Raw genomic sequence first — 9,616 nt, forward strand, 5'->3', positions numbered from 1 at the left:
GAAAATTAAACAAGATTCACGTAAGTAATTAATTCTGTACCAAAAAATCTAAAAAATACATTTACGCAGTTTATTTTTATAGTCATTTTAAGTACAAATTTGGACGAAATTACATATTAAAAACCTAGGATAACTATTTTAGTTATTTTGTTGTGATTGTATAATATTATTCGTGGGTACTTGAAACTTCTAAAGTATACTATTATATATCTATGATAGTACCACGGTTTTTTGTTGATGTAGAACGCGTTATAAGTACCTAAAAAATATTATGATATGATTAATTTGGAATTTATTATAGGTACCTAATATAATATTATGTCTTATACCTAGACGAACATACCGTCTCCGCTCAGAATCGTTTTTCTTATACAATGATATTATATCATTGAATTCAAATTTAATACCATCCATTATACAGTGACCCACTTGTAACCTACTGTACAGCAGAGCGAAATCCACTTACCCACCTTTTTTTTTTTTGTGTCTGTCATCACCTTTTAGGACAGTAAAAGTGCTTGGAATTTCTTCAACACTACCTTTTCTGATAGGAAAGTGAATCTAGTTGGTACTTTGGGGGGTCAAAATTTTTGCAATAGTTTTCAAAAGCGCCGTGAAAAACAAAAGAAAAATTAAGGGAAAACGGGAATTTTTACGCAAAATCTGTTTTCGAGAAAATTGATTTTGGTTTTTGGTGTAACTTTAAAACGAATGACTGTAGATACATGAAATTTTCACTGGTTGTTTAAATTTCCATTTTCTACACATGATAAAATTTTCAAAATATTTTGATTTTTTTGAGCTGTTTACGGGCAGTTTCAGTTTCCAATTTAATTAGTTTTTTTTTCTATAAATGTCAATAAAACTTTATTTGTTGAGTAAAAATACTTGAAAATTTAATACAAGGCTCCTACTATATTGTTACAATGACATTTGAAAAATATCAAAAATCCTTAGTCACAGTTTTTTTTTATTAGCATTTAAAGTTCAAAAATTGACAAAATATGTAAAAATCACGAAAACTAGTAAATTATTTTGAGTTAATAATTCGTAAAAATTTTTCTTTTTAGAACTAAGATTTTAAAATGTAATACAAGATTCCTTATAGGTTAATCTACTTTTATCAAAAAAAAAAAGTCTATAAAAAACTCAAATTAAATTTTTATGAGCGTTTGAAATTCATATTTTTACAACATTTGATATTCACTCGATTTCTTACGTAACGATTTTCTTATTTTGTTGTAATTAAAAAACGAGTGACTGTAGAAACTTGAAAATTTCACTGATTGTTTATATTAGCATTTTCTATACACGACAAAATTTTGAAAATAACTTGACTCTTTTTGAGCTGCTTACGGACATTTTCAGTTTTAAATTTTTTTAATTTTTTTTTCTATAAATATCGATAACAATTTATTTGTTTGGTAAAAATGCGTGAAAATTTAATGCAAGGCTTCTGATATATTGTTACAATAACAATTGTAAAATATTAAAAATACATTCGCACACATTTTTTTTATAAGCATATAAAGATCAAATTTTGACAAAATTTATCAAATATTAATTTGAAAAATTATTTTGTACTTAAAAATTTATAAAATGTTCAACTTTTATATCTAAGGATTGAAAATTTAAAACAAGATTTCACGTAAATATTTAATTCTGTTACCAAAAATTCTAAGAAATACATAAGCACAGTTTATTTTTATAGTCATTTTAAGTTCAAATTTGGACGAAATTACATATTAAAAAAACCTGGAATAATTTTTTTAGTTATTTTGTTGTGATTGTATAATATTACTTGTGGGTACTTGAAACTTCTAAAGTATACTATTATATATCTATGATAGTACCACGGTTTGTTGTTGATGTATAACACGTTACCTAATGGATATTGTGATATGATTAATTTGGAATTTATTATTGATACCTATTATAGGTCAATTTTTTTTTAATACTATAGATAAGCATACCTATAATAGGTATGTCTAATACCTAGACTGACAAACCGTCTCCGCTCAGAATCGTTTTTCTTATACAGTGGTATTATATCATTGAATTCAAATTTAATATTATACAGTGACCCACTTGTAAACCTACTGTACAGCAGAGCGACATCCACTTACCCACCTTTTTTAATATGAAATTTTTAAGAATTTGGGGGATAATTAAAAAAATTGGGAAAGTTGATTTCAAGTAGACTTGACGACGAATTCAAATATGTTTTTAGAATTCTAATCGCTTTAATGCTTCCTTATATCAATTGGTATATTTGGCAAAAAACACGTTTTTTTTTTGTTTTTTTTTTTTTTTTTTCATTAAATAAAACAAAAAAAAACATTGTTATATCTACTACCTTTAAGCAGAGCTTGAGTTGGTAGTAGAGAGATACATGTTACAACTTAGATTATATACATATATTAATTACAGCAGCAAATTGATTAAATCGACATTCAACATTTAATTAAACATAAAAGAAGAAGTACAAAAAGAATGAAATTATTAACATACTCTATACATACATAATATTTAGACATTCCTTAAAAACTAGAGATTATATTTCTTGTAGAAGCCAATTGTAGATTATTATTTTATGATTAGATTTGGGATTAGATCTTATAGTTTTCTTGATAGCGAAAGGCTTTGGATTGAAGAAAGTTGGTCCTAAATAGTCAATGAATCTTTGTCCAATAGTTTTTTTAGTGTAATTATTTGAGATGTCATATTATGTTCTATTACGTTTTGAATATAAAATATCATTTATAGGAGTATTTTTAATTAGAAACATGATCGCAAATTTTTTGTAAAGTAAATTAATAGGTAGAACGCCCAAGCATTTATAATTTAATTTAGTTGATCCTTCTAACGTGTTTTTGTCAAGGCATTTACGAACTCTTTTGTTTTGCTGTATAGCTAAAGGCTTAATAGCATTTTCATATGTACCACCCCAGGCAATTATACCGTATTGAAAAATAGCTTGGTAGAGAGACAGGTATACCATACGCATAGTATCTGGTGAGATTATTTTCCTCAAACAATATATTTTATACATAATTGTCCTTAGGCGCATAGTCATACTGTTTATGTGGAGTTGCCATTTCATATTTTGGTCGAAGATTAGGCCTAGGTATCTTACCTTAGTTACCCTTTTTATTTTGCAACCATTATGGTTTTGTATATTATCTGTGATTTCGATTTCATCAAATGGGCTTTGACAGGAGTTAATAGAAAAAGCTATAAATTCTGTTTTATCTAAATTTAAAGTAATTTTTTTTGTATTTAGTTTTCGAATAATTTGGTTTAGTCCAGTAGATGCTTTAGCATAGACTGAGTCCCATGATGTATCAGAGTACAGTAAACATGTATCGTCTGCATATGTAAATATTGACCCATCCGTCTGTGAGTCACAAATGCTGTTAATATATATTATAAATAAAATTGGGCCTAAAACACTTCCTTGAGGAACACCACAGTTAAATACAAGTTCTTTCCCCAAAACATAATTTACCATAACCATTTGTATTCTGTCCTTTAAGTAACTTGCAAACCAGCTTAGACTATTATTTTTTATTCCAAAATTTGGTTATGTTTTTAACAAGATTTTATGGTCAACAGTATCGAATGCTTTGGCGAAATCTAGGAAAATCCCTATAGTTTTATCACCACGATCCAGCCCTTTATATATATGCCTAGAAACACTATAGATTGCATCCACAGTACCTACACCTGGCCTAAACCCAAATTGGTTCTTAGAGAGAAGATGACGTTTTTCCAGGAAACTCATTAATCTAGATTTCACAATTTTTTCTAAAAGTTTAGAAAAATTGCATATCATTGAAATTGGCCTATAATTACTCATACTTTCTTTATTTCCATTTTTGAAGAGTGGTTTGACTATCGCTAGTTTAAATTTCGTTGGAAAAATACCTTCTGACATATGTGCTAGAGGGCTAGATATAAAAACTGAAATGTTTTTTAGTAGTTTGACAGTTATTTTATCAAAGCCTGAGGCAGTATCATCTTTTAAACTGTTTATTAAATCGATTATTTCATTGCTATCGACAGGACATAAAAACGAGGCATCAAAAGATGTTTCATATTGTTTATTAGATTCTATCGATTCAGTATTACTAAAGTTATCTTGCAATTTCTGTCCAATGGAAGTGAAAAATTCATTAAATGTATCAGCTGCTTTTTTTGGATTTGTTTGTGCATTTATGATTAAATCATTGACTTTAAGATGTTTTATAGTGACTTTATTTTTCAAGTTACTCCCCCCTGTAGTATTTTTTATTAATTTCCAAGTCAATTTGGGATTATTTGTACAAGAATTGAACTTATTTTTATAAAAGTTGATTTTAGCTAACTTAACAATTGTATTAAATTTGTTTCTGTATTTTTTGTAGTAATTAAGTAGATTTTTATTGAGAGGATTATTTTTAGACTTAAGGGAGAGTTCATTTTTTTGACGAGAAGAACATAATAGCCCGGCAGTCATCCACTCTTTAAATCTTTTATTTTTAGATACAATTTTTTTATTAATTGTGCATGCATTTATTATACAAAGTAATTTATCATAGAACAGGTTAAGAGCCATATTTATATTGTTTTCATTGAGGACAGATTCCCATTTCTCAACTTTCATCCTATCGTTTAGGAGTTTGTAATCTATAAATTTAAATGTATCATTCGTAGAATATAAGTTATCATTGAGTGGAATTGCCGTGATTGTAAGAAAGTGATCAGATATATCGATTTGGAGAACCCCTGCTTCAGTATTATCTAAAAGGTAATTGTTATTGCATTTGAGAAACATATGGTCTATACAAGAGTGTGTTTTATTATTAGGAAGTCTAGTGTACACATTAATCAGTGAATGAAAGCCATAGCCATTAGTAGCTAACATATCTAAGTATTCGTTATCTACATTGTCATTACCAATTATTTTGACGTTCATATCACCTGCTAAAAGTGTACGATCGTTAAACGAAGTATCTGATATAATAATATTATTTAGTCGAACCAAAAATTCATTGCTATTTAATGAGGGCGATCTATAGGTACATAACAAGTTAAAAGGAGTTTTACAGTAGTTACTGGTTAAGGATATTTTAAAAAAATTGGCTTCTACAAAACCATACTCAAATGAGTCTACAATTGTTAAAGTATTTCTAATAAAAACTATTATGCCGTCATTTTGATTTCGTTTAATTTTTGTGTAACAAATTTGAAACCCAGGTATACTATATGAACAGTTATTAATGTCATGCCTTGTTTCAGTTAAAATAATCACGTCTAATTGCTTAAAATTAACATCATTTTCAAAAGATAACAAATTATCAAAGTTTGCATTAGCACTTCTAATATTTATACAAATTACACTTAAAAACTTATTGCAAGATAAATCAAAGGTATTAGCGAACTCACTAATAGTTTCAAAATATTTAGTTTTATAATGTGTGTATGAATTAATGGTTTTAAGAATATCCATAGAAATGAGAGAACAAAAATACAATACCGGTGTTACGAAAAATTATAATATAGGATAGAGATATGTAAGTTAAACAATTAATGATAAAGCTTTTTCGTCACCAATAAGTAAAGCCTTAGAAGTTTCATCTTTTTTAACAAAGATTCTACTATTCTTAAACCAAATAAACTTGTAACCTAACTCACGTGCAGCTGGTCTGGCTTTGAAGAAGATGTATTTATTTGATTATGTCATTTGTTCATTTATGTAGATATTTCCACTTGCCCATTCCGTGTTGAGATTATGTGCATTTAGTTTTAGTTTTCTTGCTTCAGTTATAAGCTTGTATTTATGTTCTTTGGAGTCAAGAATAGCTACAATTTTTCTAGGTTTATTACTTTGGCTTGAAAAAGTTCTGTATGCGCTACATACCGAGAGACTAACGTTTAATTTTGATGCGATGTTGTTTAATATTTCGACACAGTTTTTATTTTTCTCTTCTTGGACACCCAAAATTTCAACATTGTTTTCTAAAGATTTCTGTTCGAGGTGATTTATACGTTTTGATAGATTTGACACTTCTTCGGACAATTTAATGTTTTGTTCCTTAATTAACTTATTTTCGCTTTGTAATATTTTGATGTTAGACATAATTTCTTTTAGGTTACTATTAAAATTATCGAATTGTTCGCTCATAAATTTAACAGACTTAACTAAATCAGCAATAGTATCATTTGAAAAGGAGCTAGTATTGACAAAACTACTAGGCGCTGTAATAGAATTTGTGTTTTTTTTTGTTTTGCAGCCAGAGCAAGACCAAGTTTCTTTTGCTGCATTAGTTAATTTCCGAAAAGATGCTTCTCTAAAGCTTGCACAGCCAAAGTGTAGAAAGTCATTGCACTTAACACATTTAATTTCGTCACCGGTATAAATATCATCATTACAGACTAGGCACAACATTTCAAACGAAAATTCCGAGATAGTTACGTAAAATATAGGTAGTATGAGATTAAATACCTGCTATTCGGTTATCTAAAGTACGAACATGAACACTATTAATATGATGGACTTTGAGACACTGCAGCGATAATCAGCGATCGACCGTCTTTGCCGAGCGCAGAAACGTAACTGGGAAAGTCGATTTCAAGTAGACTTGACGACGAATTCAAATCTGTTTTTAGAATTCTAATTGCTTCAATGCTTCCTTATACCTATCAATTGGTATGTTTGGCAAAAAACACGTTTAAAATCCTATGTCGCGCGTGTGTTAGACAAAAACAGAAAATCACGGTATCGAATTAAGATTTTGTGATGAAAATTAGTTTGAAATGTAAAATATATATAGATAGGTAAAAACATAAATAATAACATCAACAGGTAAGTAATAACATATTCAAAACAAGAATTTGATGAACACAGTGGAAAAAATTACCTGACAAAGTTAATGATCGGTGGCCAAAAAAGCGGTAAAGTACGATTCCATACGTTTTACCTTTTTGGGTACTATTATGTATCCGTTCGATTTTGATCAAACAATAGAAGAATGACCCCAAAAACAACAAGATTACGTACGTACAATTTTTTGTGCAATGTTGCCATTTATTATTTTCAATAATATATATAAATTCAAAATTGTTTGTTCAATATTGGTTTTTATTTATATAATAATATTATAGTGCTGTTGATAATCAGTCGACTAGATACAGCATGTCGACAATAAAATTACTTTGGACTGTGGTACACAAGCACTACCGAAAAATTATAAATTTGTTGAATTTTTACCTACGCAATAACAAATCAAATTTGTTAAGTGACACAATACATACACGGAAAAGTGCTATACCTAAGTTGATATTTATGGAATTATACCTGTTGTTTTCCTTTTTCCGAAGTAATAAACTTAACTTCATTTTTCATACTGACAATATCAAAATTTGATTTATATAACACATTGCAATTTATACACAAAATTACGAAATCGTCTACTGGTGACTATGTAAAATGCATAACGTACCTACAACAGTGATAATTAAGATATAATACAAGTTGTATCATACAATAAAAATGTTTCTGATATATTAAGATTGTATCGCTGTTGTACAGTACCTATATAAATGCGAGTAAATAAGACAAAGTAGATAAATGTTACTATATTATAGTTATGTAAAATGTTTGTAATAAAGGAGTAGGTAAATGCAGCAATAAAAAAATACACGAAAAAAAAATTCATTTAATCTTAATATTTTTAATATATTCGTAAAATATTTGGCAAAACAGTGTAGGTATCCAAGTTTTATCTACTTAGATATATTTATTATTTAATGGTGTATGATATATATAATATAAAACGCTATAACTAAGTCGAATAGTCAAATACCTACGTAATCTTATGAAAATTTGGCAACATATAGCACTAGTCTGAGGTACGAGCATAGGCTTAGGGTTAAAATGTTGTAAAGGCCACAGCTCACATAACAAAACTATTATTTTATAATAACCCTTATTTATATAAACTTAGTAGGTACATATTTAAACAGTTAATACTTACAATTTAAAATTGGCGGAAACGACGTGTTGCTTAAAACCAAAGCTGGGTAAGATAGTCACTTTTTTCAACTAGTGGAAGTTAAGTTAATTTAATATAAAAAGTAACTAAGGTAGAATATAAATTAATTTCTGAAATGTACCAAATTTATAACTTAGTTAGTTAGAAGTTAGTTTGGTGAAAATAGTAAATTAAGTTACAGTATATAGGAGTTAGAAGTTATTTTTTTTTAGTTTAAAATATAAATTTAAAAAACCATTTTTTCAAAATATGTAATGTATTACATAAATTAATTAGGTATTAAGTAGGTAGGTTACTAACTTGAAATATTGGCGATGAATGAAAAATTAAATTAAACAACTCATAATTTAATCAAATATTTTAAATAGATAAGTAATAACCTAAATTTCTTGGAATATTAGTCATTAGACTATAGAGAGTTTAACAAAATAAAAGTTAGAAAATTTAATAAATGAAAAAATAAAAACTATAAAAATAACTAGTTATACTTAATACTTATTATTTATAACGAGTTAGATCAGATTATTTTACACATTAAAATCAACATAATTTAAGTTACAAAATTAGTACTTAGCGCCCAGTTTTGCTTGAAACTATCTCTGGTGGAATGGCTATAACATGTTTGAATAAATAAATATATTTATTTACCAAGAATTGGGTATATTATACATTTTTTCAGGCACAAAAAATTAGTAAAAAGTATGAGTAAACATTTTTTTTGTTTTACTTTTTATAGCTTATAATTGGCTGCAGGAGACACCACGAGAAGGTTGGCTCTTAATTATTACTCAAAACTTTTTTTTGCAACTTTATGATCACTATGCGTATTATAATTTATAAATATACGAGAATCAAAAAACTTTATTTTTATCTTTCGCTTTTTTTGCTTAATGGAAGTATTAATAGTAATTATAGTAATACACTGTATTACGTATATATATATATTATATTATCGTTCAAACAAATAAAAATTGTAACTAAACGTGTCTTGTATATTATGTGTTCAAACGTTCACCGGCGGGGAATCGATGTAACTTTTCCCCCTATAAATAAAATAGGTCTGGCCCTTAGTTATGACTAGGGCCCGGAAGTTTATGCACTAAAAACTACGGAAATATGTATGCACTTATGCGCTTAAAAATCCTGATATAATATGCGCTTAAATATGCTTAAATATTTTTTTTTAATTTATAAATATGAGGAAAAAACCTTTTTATTTCAATTAAAAAATTTAAAATTTACAAAAAAAAAACATTATTTCATTAATTTATATATATTTTTAAACAATACAATTAACAATCAACGATTTTGATAAATTCTCAAACATAAACGGCGGCCTGTTATCTGCCAACATATTTTTGTACACTGAAAAGCTCCGCTCCACGTTACCGAAGAAATTGGTGCGTATTTAAAATATATAAAATCATCACATGAAAAATCTTCAGTTAAATTATCCATTGTCATTTCTTCTCCCAGCATAATTTTGGAAATTTTGGATAGTGTTTAAAGCCCAGATTCTTTTCAATAACTTGTTCAAATTTTTTATAAATTGTACCTAATGCCTTTGGAATATTTTACTG

The sequence above is a fragment of the Acyrthosiphon pisum genome, chromosome X (assembly GCF_005508785.2).
Source record: "Acyrthosiphon pisum isolate AL4f chromosome X, pea_aphid_22Mar2018_4r6ur, whole genome shotgun sequence".
Taxonomy (NCBI): domain Eukaryota; kingdom Metazoa; phylum Arthropoda; class Insecta; order Hemiptera; family Aphididae; genus Acyrthosiphon; species Acyrthosiphon pisum.